We start from the raw sequence: 354 nt of genomic DNA on the forward strand, positions 1-354 counted from the left end.
AGCAAGAGCTCATATAGTCAGGATGGCCGAGCGGTCTAAGGCGTTGCGTTCAGGTCGCAGTCTCCTCTGGAGGCGTGGGTTTGCATCCCACTTCTGACATGAACATTTTCACTGGAGCAGCATCTTTACTGTAACATTATAGAGGCATTTGTCCAAAATAATTGAGTTCTTGAGTTCCTGTTTTCCGCATACACGGATCACCTGTTTAGGCGTTTCAAGACATAGTATTTAGGGCTTTCATTTTTCAATCCGCCAGCTTGATACAGAGTGAAATCAAGTGTTCCCTGCCCAGTTTGCTAAGGATGTGCCACGAGCACTTGGGCGTGTATGTGACTACCAGTGCCTGGCGCACCT

At 47.7% G+C, this 354-nt stretch overlaps 1 non-coding gene across 1 annotated transcript; it reads left to right on the forward strand.

The window, feature by feature from the left end:
* Nucleotides 1–16: 16 nt before the first annotated feature.
* trnal-cag (transfer RNA leucine (anticodon CAG)) lies at nucleotides 17–99 on the forward strand. The gene has a single exon. It is a non-coding gene; the product is annotated as a tRNA-Leu (tRNA).
* Nucleotides 100–354: the final 255 nt, after the last annotated feature.

The sequence above is a fragment of the Seriola lalandi genome, unplaced genomic scaffold (genome assembly GCF_002814215.2).
Source record: "Seriola lalandi dorsalis isolate HSWRI2012SDOR001 ecotype SW California unplaced genomic scaffold, Sedor1 jcf7180001959212, whole genome shotgun sequence".
In the NCBI taxonomy this organism is placed as follows: Eukaryota; Metazoa; Chordata; class Actinopteri; order Carangiformes; family Carangidae; genus Seriola; species Seriola lalandi.